The following is a 20121-nucleotide window of genomic DNA, read 5'->3' as shown; positions in this document are numbered from 1 at the left end:
CCTGTTGAAAAACCTGTTAATTAAATCTACAGAGTATCTAAAGCTGGGCTGTCACATAAGACCGTGGTTTTGTGTCCACGAATACCAGATTTTTGTACTCCTGGATCACAATGTGTGCATATTTGATATGGATCAAGTGTGGATGCATGACAACATTTCTGTTGAATTAACTAGAGCACATGATACAGAGGTTATGCCACTTTCGTGCTGGCTGCTGCTGGTTAAAGAGAATCTAATATGCAAAAACACCTGTGTGTATGAAGTTAACCCATTTGCATTTCTAAACAAATTTAAAGTGACTGATGGAGGTTTCTTTTTGCTGTGGGGCTACAGTGCTTCTTGGTTTAGTGCTTTTTAGGATTCATAGTGTTGGAGTTACTCCATTGTCAGAAAGAAAAGCTAAGATTAATTGAAATTATTCCCAACCTACCCAGTGGTGACATAGGAATTAAGTATGAAAGTACTGGAGACCATCAGATTAAACTGAATCAAATTAATAGATTTAGTTTGCATACCTTCATGTACGTTATTGGTCTAAATTGCAGTAGTTATAACCTGTTTTCTGATATTGTTATGCTAGTGCATGTTTACTAATGGTCATCTGCTTTTGTGGACTAGGTTTAGAAAATTTGCTGCTATTTTTTTGTTAATATTACTATCAAATTGGTTCTGAAGCAAATAATTAGTTAGTTTGTAACTCTGAATTTTCATATGTCAATAGCAGCAATTACAGTTTGATAAATAAGGAGTATGATAGTGTAGAATGGAAGGAAATTTCACATAGGTGAAAGCAGACAGTTAAGTGCACTTACATGAAATAAGTGTGGTAAAACCTTGACCCTCTAAGTCTTGATGAGTAATAAAACTATCAGCTTCAGTGTGTTAATGATTTTGTTTTTAGTAGCAACCTTCAGGAAAATAGACCCAATGAATATATAGGAAATAGTAACAAAGTGTATATTTTATGAAATTCAGCATAGGAAACGTAGTCTACAAACATATTTTTTTTGTACACATAACATACAAAACTTACACATTTACAATCATAGAACTATTTAAGCTGGAAAAGACCTCTAAGATTGTTGAGTCCAGCCATTAACCCAGCACTGCCATGTCCACCACAAAACTATGTCTTTAAGTGCCACTTCTACACACCTTTTAAATGCCTCTGCGGATGGTGACTCAACCACTTCCCTGGGCAGCCTGTTCCAACGCTGATGGAGAAATTTTTCCTCATATCCAATCTAAATCTCCTTTGGCACAACTTTAGGCCATTTTCTCTTTTCCTATTGCTTTTTACCTGGGAGAAGAGACTGGCATCCATCTCGATAAAGCCTCCTTCCAGATAGTTGTAGAAATTGATAACGTCTCCCCTGAGCCTCCTTTTCTCCAGGCTAAACAACCCTGTCCCCTCAGCTGTTCCTCATGAGACTTGCTCTAACCCCTTCACCAGCTTCATTAACCTTCTTTGGATACTCTCCAGCATTTCAATGTCTTTCTTGTAGTGAGTAGCCCAGAACTGAACACGGGATTTGATGTGTGGCTTCACCAGTGCCCAGTACAGGAGGATGATCACTTCCTTGACCCTGCTGGCTGCACTGTTGCTGATCCAGGCCTGGATGCCATTGGCCTTTTTAGCCACATTGGCACAAGCTGGCTCATGTTGAGCTCCGTCAGTAAGCACCCCGAAGTCCTTTTCTGCCAAGCAGCTTTCTAGCCACTCTTCCCCAAGCCTCTAGCACTGCATGGGTTGTTGTGGCCCAGGTGCAGGACCTGGCACTGAGCCATGTCAAACCACATACAAATGGCCTCAACCCATTGATTAAGCCTGTCCAGATCCCTCTGTAGAGCCTTTCTACTCTCCAGCACATCAACACTCCTGCCCTACATGGTGTTGTTCGCAAACTTACTGATGGTGCACTCTGTCTCCTTGTCTAGAATAAAGATATTAAACAGAAGTGGCCCCTGTACTGAGCCCTGGGGAACACCACTTGTGAGCAGCCACCAACTGGATTTAACTCTATTCACCACCACTGTTCGGGCTCAGCCAGTCAGCCAGTTTTTACCCAGAAGAGTATGCCCATCCAAGCCATGAGCATCCAGTTTCTTCAGAAAGAATGCTGTGATAAAGTGTATCAAAGGCTTTACTAAAGTTTAGGTAGACAACATGCACATCCTTTCCATCATCCACTAAAAGGGTCACCTTGTCATAGAGGGAGATCAGGTTAGTCCAGCAGGACTTGCCTTTCAGAAACCCATGCTGACTGTGCCTTATCGCCTGGTTGTCCTATATGTGTAATGATGCTCAAGATGATCTCCTCCATAATCTTCCCAGCACTGAGGTCAGATCGAAAAGCCAGATCCTCCTTCCAGCCCTTCTTGTAGATGGGCATCACATTTTCTGACTTCCAGTCAGCTGGAACCTCCTGGGTTAGCCAGAACTGCTGCGGTGAATTGCATCTGGCCCCATAGATTTGTGTGTGTCTTAAGTGGTGTAGCAGGTCACTGACCATTCTCCCTTCAATTATGGAGGCTTCATCCTGCTCACTGTCTCTTTCATCTTAGGAGGCTGGTACTCAGAGAACAACTGGTCTTACTGTTAAAGACTGAGTCAAAGAAGGCATTATGTACCTCAGACTTTTCCTCAGCCTTTGTCACTATGTTTTCCTCCCCTACATCCAAGAAAGGATGGATATTCTTCTTATACCTTCTTTTACTGCTAATGTATTTCTGGAAACATCTTTATAGTCTTCTATGGCAGTAAAGTTCTAGTTTTCTGCCCTTCAAAAACTCCCTAAACCTGAGAATTTCTCAGCTGTCCTTTTAAGCCACATACAAAATCTTTCTAGCCTGTGATATAATGCTAAATATAAAACATTTGGCATTGGAGTGATGAAAGGTGGCAAAGTTACAGCGTGAATTTGGATGCAGTAATAATGAGTTCCCCAGAAGAGAAGGATTAATTCTTTTTCCATCTCTTTCTTTATAAAGTACCCATATCCTTTCATATATTCTGCAAATAAATATTAACAACTGCTCAGCTGTGAGGAGCAGCCTAGGCCTGAACTGCAGGAGCAGCTGTTTGTTGAATTCCATCTGAGATTTTGCAAGGCCCTGACGTTGGTTTTAGGAGACTAGTGTGAAAACTGAATTATCTGAAAATGTAGGAAAAATTACAGTCACATGCTCTTAAAAGGGCTGAAAGTTTGCCTTTTTAGGCTCATTTCTAAAATGAAAAAGATTGACACACTTACATGGTTTGGAACGTGCATATGCATACAAAATGTGTACAAAAAAATTCATTTTACAAGTCCAACAGAGACGTGGATAAATTGCTGGAATAAGAGCTCTGGGAAAAGTATCCAAGTATTACTGACTGCCTGTGACTTTAAGTATTTGGGTCTGATCTTATTTCAGTAGCTGTCTGCCTTAAGGTAATTTTTTCCTTGATTTTTAAAAATGCAACCTGATTGTTTTCAGGGAAGGGACAAGGCACAATTATTTTTCTGCATGTTTTTGGTAATGGCCAGAGAAATTGTTGCCTTGGAATGTTCTTGCCTCCTCTCTAGGGGGAGCAAGGGGAACTCTGAGCAGAGAAAACTGATAACACCCTAACAGCATTCAAGTACAAAGGCACGGTGAGGAAGCTTAGTAGACAAGGTTCAGCTGCAGAAAAGAAGAGCTAGATTCTTGAGATACTGCAAAGTAATGCAACTATATCTGGACTGGGAAATTTGGGTCATAAACTAGGCTGAGGACTGGCATACTGGAATCAGGAGGCTTTGGAAGGATGAGCAGACAAGAGTTTAGGAAGAAGAAGAGGGAAGCACAAAGCTGGTACATCAAGTATGCTAAACCTGTGCACAGTAGTTTGGGAAAGAAAAAGTGGAGGTAACAGATAACAAATATAACTGAGAAGGTGAGAACTGGATCTTCCTGAGCTGTAGGATAGAGGATTCTGAGTTTGGCTGAGAAGCAGGAGCAGTAGTTTGGAAGAGACAGTGCGTGGCTGGAAAGAGTGTCATCAGAGACAAGGACAAGAGGGCTGGCTGAGCTGAGCTGATCTTGGGAGCTTTGACAAAGAGGGGCTGGGACTCCCTGAGTAAGGAGCATGGGCCTGGAAGCATTGACCTGAAGTGCTGAGAGGGGGTTTGGTGAGGTGAGAAACCCAGGAATAAGATGAGCAGCCAATGGTGTGACAGACCAGTTTATTCTTTAAAAGGTCAGGAAATAACACATGACAACAAGTGTTAAATTGACATAATTGAGATTTTAAATATGTTTACCTGAACCTTAGATTGTGCCAGAATTAGGCATATTTTGCATCATAAATGTTATGAAAAGCTTCATACACGTGAAAACTGTCATTAGCCACATAACTTAATACTAATTTATGAGATGGCCTCTGCCTTTTTGTGTACGTAGGATAAACAATTCTTACTGTGCTATTCAGAAGCTCCCAAGATGGTTTCCATGTTATCTAAGAGACCTTTATTTTTGCTGTGAATACCAGGCTTCTGAAACTGTGCATGCAATGTCTTATTTTGCAATATTTGTTGTAGTCCTGGAGATCAGGGTAGCAGGCAGTCCAAGGCTGTATCTTCCTGACAGGATTCACTGTCTGTGTTAGGAAATACACTTTGCATAAGAAAACAAAAGAAGGTGACCAATATATTTTTGACCAAATATTAGGTACATTTCTATTTTGCCTACTACTGAAAGAAGAAAATTGCTTAAAATATTAGAGAAAAACCATTTTTGAAATGTCAGTGCTTTTATGCAAAGTTTTAGGTGGCAGTAAAATGCATCCTCAATCAGTAAAAATAAAGATCATAATGACTTATTTTAAAATGTTCTGGATTGTTCAATTCACCATTTCTTTCTCAAAGTCATCTCAGTTTACTTGGTTTAGTTTCAAGGCTCTAGAACCATGGTTTATAGAGTAAGGGTGGTTGTGGTATTAATAGCAGTAAAGTGAACACTGAACCATGTTACCTACAAAGCTCCAAATGAAGCTATGTTTCTGTGGTGTGCAAGTTAGGCCAAGCTGTTTTCATTGCTTTTCCAGTTTAAGTGTCTTCTATTTTGCAGGAATATTAAAATATTTTTATTTGTATGTTCAGTTAGATGTTTTCAGTGCAATTGTAAGGAATAAGTTGTAAGGCAGGTTTGAAAGGTCACCCATAATTTGCCAGCCAGCATGAAGCAGATGTGAATCAGTGTGCTCCAGATTTGTGGTCTGTGTCCACAGGTTTTCCAGGTAGAGTCAGAAAATCAAACAGCAGCACTGCCCAAGTATTACCTGTGGCAATACTGTCACACGTGCAGTCTGCCAAAGTGCCAGTCTGAAGAGTCTTGACAGCCATGCTCAGGAAAGCCACTGGTTCCTGGGGCTGTCATACCCCTATTCAGAGCATGAGCAAGGAAGTGTGCTGGAGCTGGGGTTCCTTCTGCTCCTTCCCCAGAAATTTAGGGCTTCTGGAAGTCCTACTATTCTTTATAAATCTCTCGAACTCCATGGTTCCAGCAAAAGACAATTTCTGCATGGAAAAAGAGGTTTCATTCAGGTTTCATTCAAGGAAATCTGGCTGCATGATAGTTCAAAATACTGCTCTAATTTGCTGCAAATGTAAAGTAGGACATAGTAGATTTTCCAGTAATGGTAAACAGTTCAGGCATAAGTGCATAACATGCTCTGAGCCACCTTCCAGAGCACCCTGTGAGAGGTATCTGTTTGCACAGACTGTGGCTGACATCTCATGTGGGTGGAATCTGTGGTGGGAAAAGCAATTTTGTCTGTGTTTTGTCAGAGGTGCAGTTCTTGAGTTTACGGTTCATTTTCACTGTTCTTCTATAAAAACATAATAGCTATAATGAGGTGCAGCTTCACCAGTGCTGAGTACAGGGGGACAGTCACTCCCCTGGTCATGCTGGCCACACTATTTTGCTGGGATGCTGCTGGCCTTCTTGGTCACCTGGACACACTGCAGCTCATATTCAGCCAGCTGTCGACCAACACCCCCAAAATAACATGTGGATAGAGGAATTTATATACTCCAGTGATATTTTGTACTTTCACATCCCTGTGTTGTTGATTGAAAGCTACAGAGTGCAGGCTGTGTAAGCAGAAATCTGTTTCTGCAGGACAGGGGTAAATACATTGCTCTTTGTTCTTTGTCAAGGGCATTGAAAACATGTATATATAATGTTTCCTTGTCTGTGTCATGATAATTTACAAATATGTGAGTAATTTCACTTTTTTACTATCAAAGTTAAAAAGGTGCTCATGTCTGGAACAGCTTGCACACCTGCTTGTTAATTGCAATATTGAAACCAATCTGTTAGAGATACAGTTTAGGTTTTGAAAGAGAATAAAGTCTATTTGGAAACAACATGCTTGTCACAAGTTTAAAATGTGTGGTAGCTCATGATGTGAGGAGCAGAAAGCACACTTTCTGAGTGCTACTGCAAGAACAGTGCATGTCCCACATGAACAGAGATGCCGAGCAAGTGGGATACTGTCACAGTGCTCTCACTTTTAAGTTCTAAGAGATAAGGGACCTGATTTCAATCTCACTTGTTCCAGTTTCATACATCTTCAACAACTTTGGCTTCAAAGTTACACTGAGCTAAATTAGATCAGAATGAGGTCATTGTTTCTAAAATTTGCTTCATTCAGATTAGAGAGTTCCTGGAATTCTAACTTGTCTGCAACAAATTATACTAGAAGGCAAAATTTCAGGACTGAACTTCAGCACTTAACTTGAACACACGAGGCTTTGAAAATCCATACAGTTTCAGTATGGAGATATCTTAGAATTCAAAGTACAAGATTTTGAATGGTCATAAGAATAACTGATTATTTCAAATACTGAATGTTTGATGTATTTTACTAGAAGCCAGATATTTGATTTTCACTTTATTGCAGTGTGGGAGGTTATGTTTTCCATTCATAAAGAAATCATTTTTTTCTATAGAGACCAGTGCATTTATGTAACACAAATGTGGTTTTAATGTAAAATGGAAATTAAGAAACCTCTTTCTCTTTCTCTTTTTTCTTTTTTTGGTTTTGTTCCACTTTCTCCTATGAACTGCCTTTATTTCAAGTGCCAAGATAAATATTGAGAGATAATACTTTTCACATTATATGCTTAAATCAAAGTATCATTTCTTTTAAAGTACTTCTTACAACATGGAATAAGAAGTATCTTACTACTTTAAGTATTAGTATTGGCTATGATAGAGTTTTTCTACAAAAATAGTTTTCATAGATGCATAGATGATAACAGAACCAGAATGTTTAAATTCACAGATATTTCTAACAGTAAAGAATGATTTTTTTTTTTATTTTTGACAAACCTCCTAATTAGACACGTCTTTTCTTCCTTAGAAGGTAAAGGGATGCAGCATTTAGGGGAATGCAGCATTTAGGGGAATCTACTGTATAATATTTAAATTTCAGTCACTTAAACTTGGCATAAGCCAATAATATCCCTCACAGAAAGAGCCCTACCTTTTTCCAGTTCTTGGCTGTGTATCTCATACTTACATCATTCCTTTCTCTCCGCTGGCAGAAATATTCAGGCAGGTACACACTGCATCAAGCCAGGAGACTTTTGTGGGGTTACACTAATTAGGCAACAAGATAATAAATATAAACATTTGAAGCTGCTTGATAAAATGATATTGAATGTCCTCTTAGATATTGTGATGCATGCTGAAAAGATCAGGTGTAAGTGATTATGCCTTATCAGGATCTGAAGATAGATAGGGGTTCACTGAAGTAAGAAAGAAGAAATATTTTGATATAATAGAGTATATTTTGCTATAGATAAATGAACATAAGTAATTTTATAGGCCTTTGATTCCAACAAAAAAAGACTAATACTCAATTTTATTGATTACAACCTTGACTAAATTACAGTCTGAACTTTTTATATGCAAATGTACACAAACCATTAAACCTGTAATTCTTTAATTATGTTTCCTTTGACTCTGGGACTTTGCTGGAGCTACAGCTGGAGTAAAACTGGTGTGTGGTACCAGATTAATTCTCTCATGATTCAAGCAATGGAAGAACTATGAATTATTATTAAAGTTTTTTAGTGCATCGGTTGTAGTTATTTATGGTTCCATATGAGCTTAAGATGATTACTAGTATTATTGATAGTAATTTAATATTTTTAGGGAATATTTATCAGTAGAATGTGTCTTCAGTTTGACTATATTTTTAACCATAAGATATGTTTTGTCTTAGAAATTGTTGGCATTTTCTATTCTGAAGGTAAAGAAGTTTCTGTTTCTTTTTCAATTGAAACTGTAAACCATTGAATTGTCTGGGTGACCAATATTAAAAGTGTTCTAAAAAGCATTATCACTTTCTCTGATCACTTTTTTTATCTTTTTCAAATTTAAATGGAAAACAGAAACTTGTATTATAGTTTGAAAATAGTTTCCTATTATTCTTTCACACCCTGGAAGCTGAAATATTTGCTGAATATGCTCAGTAAATAGCCATTAGCTTTTTACTGCAGATAGCAATGAATTACTGTCCAAACATGCCTGGAAAGGGCTTCATCCAAAGAAATGCAAGGCTTCCTATGGAGGTAGTTTTTATCTTGCCCAACCTGGTCTACTTCTTTCTAACCAAAATTTCACTTTTGCTAAGTTAGGAATTCAGGACTTGTGATCTGATCTTGCTTGTATCAGAAATAAGTGCTATTAATTTATACAATTCCCCAATTAACTATCAGAAACTAAAAGGGCCATTGTTAAATAACTTTACTTAATTAATTTAAAGATAATTAATTAGATTGGTGTATTCTATCAATAATATGCTATAGTTTCGTGGTTTTTTGCATTTTCTTTAAAAATGTAAGCATCTTTGTTGTTCTGCTGTTATTTTATGTGTATTTCATTAAGGATAGGATCATCAGAAGGGAAGAAGTAGAGAAACAGATATGGAGGGGAAATAAGAAGCTGTTTGAGATTAAATTTAATATTGTCAAAAGTGAGAGCTGAAAGCATATGTCTGCCAGAGGAAAGCACATCCTTTCCATCTTTTCCCAGTTCTCTCCCCAAACAAGCCTCATCCATTGAAATTCACAATCTATCAATATTCAGAAATATTGGACATGAATAATCTAGGTAAAGTGGCACCAACTTCTGGGTCCTTTAATGGAGTCTTGACTTTAATTTCAACTACAGCTGCTCAGGGGCCACTGTATAACAGTGGAGCTAGTCCTGTATTGAAGGCAGTAGTGCCAGTGTGAGGGGTAAGCCAGGCAGCTTGGTGCAGACAATGTCACAGCTACCGTCCCACAGAAATCTGTCCCCGCTTCTCAGTCTGAGCCCTGAGGAGGTGGCCAAGTTTTTCAGAAGGAAGAAACACTTCATCTCCTCACCATCCCACCAGTGAAAATCAACCTGCTGAATGATGAGTGCCTTTGAAAATCAGGCCACCTGCCTAGGAATCTGATTGTTGATTTAGGAACTGAATTCTAGCTTATTTGTGGAAATTCTAGCTAACTTTTTCCAACAGTTATGTTTTTCTGAAATAATATTTTAAACCCTACAAATGTGTTTTGAAGTTTTGGGCATCTTTCATTAATTTCAGAGGTTCATTAATATGTTCCTCCAATGATGGCCCACTGTTTTGATATTAAATCTTTATTTTAGGGGCAAGACAAAAATGTTTTCTGATAATAGAGAAAATAATAAAGAAATCTGGTTGAAAAGAATTGTGTTATCGCAGCCTATCAAATTGGTGCTTGGTGGTTCTGTTGTAAAATTGAATTTAGAAACTGATTTTTGCCTTGGGAGAGTATCTATATGTCTCTCAAGAATGAAATTTTATACTAACATATATGTTAACATTTTCACCTTTTCTGTTGAACAAATCCTCATTGTTGTGGAAAGATTAAAGACTATTGCATGGACAAAACAAGAAGAACGTTTAGCCCAGCATTCTTTTTCTCTTGGCTATAAATCATTAGTTATTAATTTCTTTACATGGCTTTGAAATGTAAAAGCATTTTAAAAATATAATTTAGAATTTATTTCTGAAAATATTTCCTATAAAATGTATCTTATTCCACTGTTAAAATAGTTGTATCTTAGAGCATGCAGATGTGTTGAGAACAAAGCAAGTCTGCAGTCTTTTGGTCCGAACTACTGATGATTATAGTTGAGCATTTTTACCTGTTAAAAGAAATATTACAGAAGAAATGAGAGAGCAAAAAATAGAGATGACATAAAAATTTGTTCCTCATAGCAAGATTGCTATTACTTACACAGCAGCCTGCTCCAGCTTTGTGCAACCCATCAAAATCTTTACATTATTCAGTGGTGCTTTTTCCCTTTACTGAATTTTTAATTTTTCTCGTACACATGTTGGTTCTTTTATTTTCTTCCCTCTCTTTGAAGCTGTGTCGTTTAGGTAATGATTTGATAGACTGTGCTGCAGCACTTGCAGGTTTTCAGACTTGAAGAGACTTTTAAAACGGTTTATTTCAGTTATTATTTAACTTGACAAATTGTCACCTACTGTGGGAAGTCACATTCATCTGATTTCTCCATTTCACATCATTGATTAAATAACTTCTTTTAAAGGAAAGCCTGAGTAGCATTTATGAGCTTGTAGATGTAGACTGTGAAAGAAGGGTGTATGGTAATGCCATTTCTGGTTTAGGTTTCTTTCAATAGAAAAATGAACTTAATAGCCTGTATTCATGCAGCAGATTCTCTATCTTCTCTATGTTAAAATATTCTTTTGAGGTGTGTAAAGACAGATGAACTCAATGAATACATACATGAAAATACCTGTGACACACGCTGAAGTTTAGACCAGACTGAAGACAGCAATTTTTATGGAAATGTACTCAAATCAATGGTATTCTAGAGAAATATTCTTTTAAGAAACAATTCAGTGTTTATATTTTCAGCCTTTCTGAACATTTAGATTATGAGTATCTTTTAGGGCCATAGTTATATAATCTGTTTACTTGGAAAATGGAAATATATGGACATCAGTTACATAATCTAAATAGTAAATAAAAGTTTTCATCACAAATCTCCATGAGTATTTAGTATTATGCATATTTATAGGCCATTTTATATATATATCTGTAATAAGGCAAGGCTTGGCTTGTGATGCTCTATGCGGGATGTCTAGATACTACATGATACCTTATTTAAGTAACTGCATGCAGTATGTTTCATCAGATTTTATAATTCTTAAGAATTTTAACATTTGCATATTATAGTTTGCATTTAAATTTTTTTCTAAATTCAGTTCTGAAAATCTGTTCATAGTGAGAATTTTTTAAATCTGAGTTCCTTTGAAAAATCTTCCTTTTCTGTTCTTATCCTACAATTTTAATACACTTTATAAAAGAAAAATATTATGAAAAGTATATTTTTGAGCTTGCATATTGATGAGTTAAAGGAATTGGATTTGTTCTTGAAAGGTTTTCACTGAGGAAGGCCACCAGAATTAGGCTTGAACTTCAGACTAATTATCTGAGAATAATTTAAAAGGCTGCTATTGTCTCTTCTAATGTTGAAAATTTATTTATGAGGCTGAAGGTTCTTTGTTTTCAGACATAAGTAATCCATTGCCTCATATCAATCACTGTGATCCTTTACAACAGCCAAGGCTGGTTAGTTGAAATTTTAATGGATGTAATAACTAAGGCTAGCCGCAGCAGGTTTTCTGCTCTTTATGTGTGTGTTTGCATGAAGTACTTCAAGAAAAGAGAAATCCATTCAAAAACAAAAGTTACATTTTAAAAGTATAAAATTATTATGAAAAATAAGACCAATAGAGTAGCTGAACCAATTTCAAGTCTTTCTTCAGAGTGAAGAAGATACCAAGTGTTAATGTCTCGCTTTAAGCAGTGAGAACAAACATTTTCAACTGGAACTGTGGCTCAGTAAGGTGAGCTGTGGCAAGCCTGCAGCTCATTGTCATCTGAAATGAAAGCCCCCTTCCTCCCCTCTCTCATGCTCGCTGATATGGACCAAATCCAGTATTTAGCTGACTTCTAGTGAGCCAGTTTAGGTCCTACACTGGTACAAAACTAAGCCATTATAACAAATCAACACTTCTTTCATCTTAGCAAGCTGTAGAATTACTGTGGCATTTTGCACTGTCATCCAGACTGTCAGGAAAGAGCAGTTACACTGCTGTGAGCAGCCTGGAGAAGAGGAATGAAACAGCCATGTCTAGTGACAATGAGCTCTTAGGTAACTACAGGACCACATTTTCACTAAGCAGTAAATAATAGTGTAACTTTCAAGCAACACTGGCAACACCATAGGCAAAAATGCAGGTTTCAAAGGATGCATGTGACACCTTGAGGGGTGATAGATTAGGAGACAGCCTCCTGGAATTCTGATCTCCCTGACATTGAAACCCTCCATTTTATCTAAAGAGTGTGACAACAGCTCATGTTGACACATGAGAACTGGTCTTGATAGTTAAAAGAACTGGTAGTGCTGGAGCAGCAGGCAGTGCTAACTGCTGAGGCCTTGCGTATTCATGTTCTGTGTCCTCACCATAAAGAGGACACGGAACTGTTGGAACAAGTCCAGAGGAGACCACGAGGACGATCAGGGGGCTGGAGCACCTCCCATATGAAGACAGGCTAAGAAAGTTGGGGCTGTTCAGCCTGGAGAAAAGAAGGCTGTGTGGAGACCTCATAGCAGCCTTCCAGTATCTGAAGGGGGCTTATAGGGATGCTGGTGAGGGACTATTCATTAGGGATTGTAGTGATAGGATAAGGGGTAATGGGTTAAAACCTAGACAGGAGTAGTTTAAATTGGATATAAGGAAGAAATTCCTTACTGTGAGGGTGGTGAGGCACTGGAATGAGTTGTCCAGGGATGTTGTGAATGCTCCATCCCTGGAAGTGCTCAAAGCCAGGTTGGATGAAGCCTTGCGTGATATGGTTTAGTGTGAGGTGTCCCTGCCCATGTCAGGGGGGTTGGAACTAGATGATCTTAAGGTCCTTTCCAACCCTAACTATTCTGTGATTCTATGATGAATCAGTGTTGAGCTGCCATGCCTCATTGCTACAGAGGCTGACTACTGCTGTACAGATACCCTGTGAGATAAGCAGCTTTCATCCCTGGCCTCTCGAAAGAAGGTGGCTTCTCTAAGCTGTAAAGCTTGAAGAAGTGAGAATCTGTTATGGCACTTTTGTAAGATGAAAAAAAGCATCTATGAAAATGGCAATACTTAGTGTTACTGCTATAAGTTAAGTTCACAAAAATATATGGTTATGGCAAACTTTGTGCCAGAAAAATATATGCTCAGTGCTAGTGCCTTTTTTACTAATAGTTTTCTGTAAGAAAGGAAAATTGCAGTAAACGTAGATATGCAAGAAGTCATCTTGACATAATTCTCATTCAGCATTTTTCTGAGCCTGATTTTCTGTTGCTCCACTCCCTCTTTGTCTGTACAATGTGACCGAAAAGTGGGTGTAATACATTGCCATTCTGATTTGCTAGCATTAACATTAGCACCTTCCTTGTATTCACTTCGCAGTACATCAGATGACTAGACAACATGCATTGCAGGGGAAGATAAAAGCTTTATTTTTCAAAAGTGCTAAAGTCTCAGTGTGCCTATGAAATTCAATGAGAGCACAGAGTGCTTAGTCAACAGCTTTGTTCGTTTTAAACATTCGGAAAGACCATACCTTTTTGAGCCATTTACATTTGTGTAGTGTGAGTGTGAAATCCCATCACTCTGTGAGGGCAACGACCTGCAGTGACTCTGCACAGATATGCATCACTGAGCATTTTAAAGAGCTGGATGAAGCTGAAGCTGGGTTTCTATTGACAATGGTAAAACGTGCTGTAAGGAGTACTATGAAAGTACATTGTAATTATATAATTTAGTTGCTAATTATAGGTGACAGCTGTGGGCCACCTGGACTGTTTGTAAAAATCAGGTTGAAGCACTGCCTGACACTAAGGCTTCCTCAGACTTTCTGCCTGGAGATTGCTTTATGTGTAGTTTCTGTAGTCTCACAGCGCTGGCTGTTCCTTCTGTAGTTTTTCTTGCTGGATTTGTGCTGCAGGCTAATTTAAAAAAAAAACAAACAACAAAACTACCATAATAATTCAGAAAAAGTAATACAACTGTCTTGAAGGGTGAGTCCAGAGGAAAATGTCTTGCTTTTTCCACGTTAAAACAGTGAAGACAATTGAAGTGGTGCATCACCTTTATTCTGGGCGTGTGCATTTCATGTCACTATGAAAACTGGCACAGAGTTGGCTGTGTTATAAGCCTCTGAACAAAATTCATAGCTCACACAGGCTTAAGAGAGAATTGTTAGTATTCAGTTGCTAATATTCTAAGGCTCTACAGAAATTGCTGAAGCTCCTGGGTATAGCCACAATATATAGGGACCATTCTGAAGGAATTATTAACTAGCTTTCTCCTGGGTACTCACAGACACAAGAGGTTTTTTTCCTGTAACTGCTCTGCATCAAGACAGTACAGGAGTACAAAAGAAAGACTATGTATTTTGTATTCTTGACGTATATTCCACATCCCAGGAAAGAAAAATAGACTGTGGGCTAAAGGTAATTTTAGGAAGAAAACCACTAAACTGGGACAAGAATTTTGCAGCAGAAAGAGAAGATGGAGAAACTGTTCCTGAGAATAGATGGGCTGGAACCAGACGGCATTTTAAAGTCCCTTCCAGTCCCAACCATTCTATGATTCTATGTTTAATCTTGATCAGATCTTTAGCTTAGTGCCTTTCTGTTTCTCTTAATTGTTTTATTCCCAAGAACTGCAAAATAAATGTTTTGTTTACCTAGATATTGAACTCCATTAATGTCACTATAATTAACGCCTATCTGAACTGAACAGCTGGTCCACGGTTTCTACACTAAGTATACCCTCTTGCAAGGCTCAGTTTCCTTAGTGGTCTTGAACAATCTTTTGCCTGATTCCAGCCCCTGCTATTTTTATTTTCTGGTTTGGTTTTTTTTTAGTTTGGTTTGGGTTTGGTTGGGTTTTTTTATCAGCCATTGTTACAATATTCAAAATGTCTCTTGCTCAGGGGGAAGCCAAGGTTTAGGAAGGAAGAAATGTGCAATTTAAAATGAGATTCATTCACCCATAATACTTCAAGAGAAGTTAAACACCTTTCCTCTGACTGCGCAGTTGGTTGATCCTTTCTGAAAATTTGAAATATGTTCCAAAAAAGAAGTTTTAAACAATTATAACATCAATGAAAAATATTTGAGTAGGAGCTCTATATTAAATTCTTATATTAAAGGAAAATAGTGTAATACTCTTTCAAGCAGCACCTTTTTCAGCCAGAGTTATGCATTCATATTTTGTTCCTTATGGAACAGATATGGACCTATCCTTATGGACCCATGGTTAAACTGAGCTACTTCTCATACTGGTTGGAGAGAGCTATAGTATATTAAATATTGTTCAGATAGTACTTTCTTCAATTTACTTAGGCTCATTATCATAATTTCTTTGACTTGTAAAAATATTATTCCTTGAGTAAATTCCTGCAGTCAAGGCCTCTGGTACAGATGCACTAAACAGCATTATTAAGTAATTGCTATGGCAAAAACAAGCACAGAAACTATCCTGTTTGCTATGACATGGTCCTTATCAGGTTATATCGTCCTTATCAGATTATATCAATGGGATCAGCAAACTGACAAAGCAGAAGTTCAGATACTGCATTCTATGAAACAAATGTCAATATATTTTTAGTTTGTTATTATATTTCATTGTTCTTTTTGTTGCTGTGTACAATTTTCTAAGTATTTGTTGTTCTATAGATGTTTCTAGATGGATCTTTTTCTCCATTTTCTTTTTTGAAAACTGCTGCTGCACAACTGGAAGTTATTAAAGATTTATCCTTGTATGAGAACAGTGGTACAGTTGACAAATCTTTTCTAATCATATTTGTCAAGAGGGGTTGTAAATAATTTTGAGATGGATTGTTTAATAGTGAATGACGTAAGAGAATTCAACTCAGTTGTACAAGATAAATTGATGGATTTGCATTTTCCCATCCATTTTAGGCTTTGGATCTGCATTCATTTGTAGATCTTTACTTACTGTGTTTGTATCTTATATAAATATATATATATATAGTTATATGTACAACAGCTCCCCAAAGGTCTCCTGTTCTTAGTGGGCAGAGCAGATAGTGTCTCAGTGTCACTCATGGTGGTACAGCTTCAGTCTAACAGTTGCCCAGCTGTGATTATACCCAGCCTGCAATGTCCTAGTGTTCACTGGAAAGGTAAATATGTTTTTGCCTCTCCAAGTTACACTTTTTAAGGCTTGCTTAGTGGAGAAATATTTTGGTTCTGCAAGGTTATGCCGAGTACAAAGCTTTTCCATTTCTGTGCTACCGCAAAACTTTCTCACGCTGGCCAATTTGTCAGACAGGTAGCTAAGCCCGCTTTGATGACTTAGGAGTGCACGATAGGTCTTTTTCAAGGCCAGGGATCTGGCCTGCCTATTAGAGGTTTAAATTTCATATTATGTACCATCATCTACCGAATGCTTTGACTAATTTATTCTCGGAAAAAAAAAAAGGCAGATTTTACTCAAGTAGGCAGCCCCATCAGTACATGTACTTGGAAACTATTTGTGATAAAAACATAAGTGTAAAATAGTAGCTGCATTTCCATCTTATGGGATGAGACATAATCAAGAGGCCCGGAATCATCGATTGCTCTGTTTAGGCACTATTATAATACAACTAATATATTGCTATCTAAAGTCTTAATTTGGTAAACTGAAAATGCTTTTTGAGCAAGAAAGCTCAGCTTTGGTACTTGTGTAGTAGTTCTGCTGTTTTTTCTAAACCACTTTTATAGCTTCTCGGAACTTAAAATGAATAATTACCATTACAACATCTAATACAGCCTGCTATTTATCACAGTCCATTCAGTGTCATGCTGTTAATTTGTTACTGAGCTCAGTAACTTGTATGACTGAAGAACATCTTGTGTTTGACCAAAGGGCAAATCTTTCTTGGAAGGCATCCAGTGTTTCTGTGAAGGAGAGATGAGAATCTGTGGTGTTTCTTAATAGTTCATTTCAGTAGATAATTTCTGTTGTCATTTAGGGAAGATGAGGATTTATATTCCAGACACTGTCTAGCTTTGCATGTGTTTTAAACCTTCATCTAGAAAGATACAGAGGCTTAATTTTATGCATTCTAAATCATCCTGGTAAAATCAGTGGTATTAATCATTAAGTATAAGTTTCTGTTCACGCCCAAGACTGAGTGGGAACAGCAATAGAGAGCAGCACTCATACCTGTATGTAATCTGGGCTTCTAAGGATGCTGCACATGGCAAAACTTTGTCTTACTAAGTTTGGATGCATCTTCATTAATAATTATGAGGACACATACTAACTAAAAAGATAACTTAATCTTAGTTTGATCTCTAAACAGATTTTCTAACAAGTGCTCTGCCCTGGAGTTTAGCTAGATGTCTCTTTTTTTAAATGGGGACTTTTGAATTGAAAAGTTGTAAAGACATCAGCAGGGAAAATAATATTGGGTTGTAATTAAAGAATGAAATTTACATTTGAGACTATGGTTTGTTGTGTGCTACTTATGAACTGCCTGATTTGCATTAGGTATTCAGGATAGTCATTTAGGTGCTGTGAGCTTGCAAACTATAAAATGGATTAATATTATTTAAAGAAAAATATTAGAATTAAATAAAAAATAATATAGAAAGATCTCTATAGAAAAGACAATGATAAGTTTTAGTGGTAGAAAATTAAAAAAAAAACAGTTGCATTTAGATTAAGTACTTTGCTGCCCTTTAAAATAAGTATCCAAGAAATCAGAGTATATCTATCATTATTATTCCAGTGACAAGAGAATATGTTATATGATGCTCTGATTTAACTATTCATTTTATTAGAAAATATGTCTAATGAATTTAAAATAAGTGACAGGAAGAATTCCTAAAATTGTATGAGGAGAAAATATGGATTCTAATATTAGGCCCAGTAAATTATTCATTAGAGATTTATTATATACTTGAAAATTAGAAAATTATTTGGAATTATTTAATTGCAACTGGTTGAAGTTCAATATCATATTTTACTACATGCAAATCTAATAACTAATAACTTGATTTAACATGTTCAGATAATATTTAAGAGGGGAAAAAGGGAAGTTGTGGTAACTGAATCAATCAAAGAAAGAAAATAAAAGAGCTGAATGTCATCATCCTTTCTTGATTAATGCATTTCTCAAAGAGTGAGAACAGACATGAAGTATTTTTCATCTGAACTGAAAAAGTTTGTGTTGTTTCAGATCTTTCTTTTCTTTCCCTGCAGCTTTTATTGCTGAGCATGACATTGTATGGTATGGGGTATCCCTTTGGTTTGTTGGGGTCAGCTGTTATTACTTAAAAAACTTGGCATCACATACTCTGTTTTTCAAGTAGAATTAACATATCTAGACTATTAAAATAAATGTGGCACTGGGTATTTCAGGTTTGCTAAACAGAGCAGAATTTTACATGTCTCTAAGACTGACATATGCTGCAAATGAGTAAAATTACCACTTGAATGTATCCACAGAGCTAAGTGCTATCCCCTTCTGTACTCTGAGCTAGAGGGGCGTTTGCCAACCCCATCTCAGCACCCATTTCCTCATGTAAGTATATGACTAATAAGCTCATTAGAGTGTCTGGTTTTACTAGCATGATCACAGTTTGCATAAATACAATTATGCCCTTTCCAACTGAGGGCTTGTTTGTGCATCTTTGGCAGAGGTGGAAGAAGTAAGCGTGTAGGACTTTGCAGCTGACTGTGTAGATAATGTCCTGGATGGGTTTAAAGACTAATCTAAGTAGGCAGCAGCCCAGGATAATCAGGGTTGGTGAAATTGCTCAGCTGATTATTTTGCATGCTGAGCTTGCTGTTGCTGCAGCAAGAGAGGTTAGCATTTGGTGCAGCGGTTGCTGCTGGAGAGAGAGGGATAGGATGAGCTGAGTGATCTCAAGCTGCAGTGACAGCCGTGGCCAGGAGGAAACAGGAACAACAAACCTGTCTCAGAATGTACTCAGTGTCACCTTCAGCTCCATCTCTTCTGTCTTCCTCACCCTTACTATGGACATTGCTAGATGTCCCTCAGTGAGAAAAACTTGGTTCTGTCTACAAAGTTGTAAAACTTTACTTTGGCTCTGTGCATATCTGCTGATATTGCTAGCCTCCTGAAGGGCAGATTGGATTGAAATGCGAGTAGATGTCTTTCAAATGAAGTTTATCTGGTCATAATCTATACCATCATATCAACCTAAGACTATATAGATACTACCTGTTATTGGGATGGGAATAATATGTGTAAAAGTACTGCTTTACTTTCACTGTTGCAGCAGCAGAACAGTTCATTATGGTGTGTGGGGCTTTGATAAAGGTTTTTTTTCACAGAAAAATAATTATTTAAATTATTACTGTTGACATCTGTAACACCTACAAACAGAAAATAATGAAATAACTGGAATATGAAAGTTCAATAACAAACAAGTCTTTTGCTTTCATGTTCTGTAAACATCCTCAGAAGGAAATAAAACACCCCACCTGTTGAAGGCCCTTTCAAAGGTGCTAACTGATATTCCTCCAGAAAAGGAGAGGGAATAAACTGAGGTGTTTTGGCTTATTTACATTTACTAATGATATTTCTTCAGTGTAGAATAACAGAAGATCAAGGAACAGAGGTGATACAGAAATAGGGAAATCTTTTTAATACTGGCGATTTCTTTGGTGCAATAGGTACAGGACACATAAACATACTGTTCTGAGAACAGGAAGGTTTTAGTCTTCAGGCTTTAGTTTGCGGCCGGACTAATTGATTTGCCTTTTCTCCTCCATTCCTTTTGTTAACAATTTGGACACTATCACTTACTATGATTGAGCTTTTGCTGATTTTGACAGTTGGTGGTGGTAGCATGAAGTCAGTTAAAAAACTGGACATTTTTGGAACTGGTTATGGAGAAGTCAAGAGAATGACAGAAGAGAAAATACAATGTGGTGAAGAGAAAAAATATAATAGTGATTGTGACTTTATTCCTGAAGGCATTTTCAGATAC

The 20121-nt window shown here is 37.3% G+C and overlaps 1 protein-coding gene across 21 annotated transcripts in view; it reads left to right on the top strand.

Moving 5' to 3' along the window:
• The window catches only part of RIMS2 (regulating synaptic membrane exocytosis 2), a 443898-nt gene that overhangs the window by 191367 nt on the left and 232410 nt on the right, over nucleotides 1-20121 (top strand). The window lies entirely within an intron of this gene.

The sequence above is a fragment of the Melopsittacus undulatus genome, chromosome 1, assembly GCF_012275295.1.
Source record: "Melopsittacus undulatus isolate bMelUnd1 chromosome 1, bMelUnd1.mat.Z, whole genome shotgun sequence".
In the NCBI taxonomy this organism is placed as follows: Eukaryota; Metazoa; Chordata; class Aves; order Psittaciformes; family Psittaculidae; genus Melopsittacus; species Melopsittacus undulatus.
Note: the sequence above shows the minus strand (reverse complement) of the source record. Positions and strands in the feature narration are given on the sequence as shown.